Below are 280 nucleotides of genomic sequence, written 5' to 3'. Positions count from 1 at the left end.
CCTTACCCACTTATCCTCTCTCTCACAAAACATAATACTGCTGGGCGATTTCAATATCCACATGGACAATATCAACCTGCAACTCACCAAAGACTTTACCTCCTGCTTAGACAGTTTTGGATGTCAGCAACATACAACTTTTCCGACACACTCCAAAGGACATATTCTGGACTTAATCTGCTGCTCTGGTGTCCCCCCATCTGACCTTACAGCAGATGAACTCCCCATAACTGACCATTTTCTCTTCTCATTTACAGTGAAACTCAGTCTCTCCATCTCA

The sequence above is a fragment of the Etheostoma spectabile genome, chromosome 8 (genome assembly GCF_008692095.1).
Source record: "Etheostoma spectabile isolate EspeVRDwgs_2016 chromosome 8, UIUC_Espe_1.0, whole genome shotgun sequence".
NCBI lineage: Eukaryota > Metazoa > Chordata > Actinopteri > Perciformes > Percidae > Etheostoma > Etheostoma spectabile.
The sequence above is the reverse complement of the archived record's forward strand: the minus strand, read 5'-3'. Positions refer to the sequence as shown.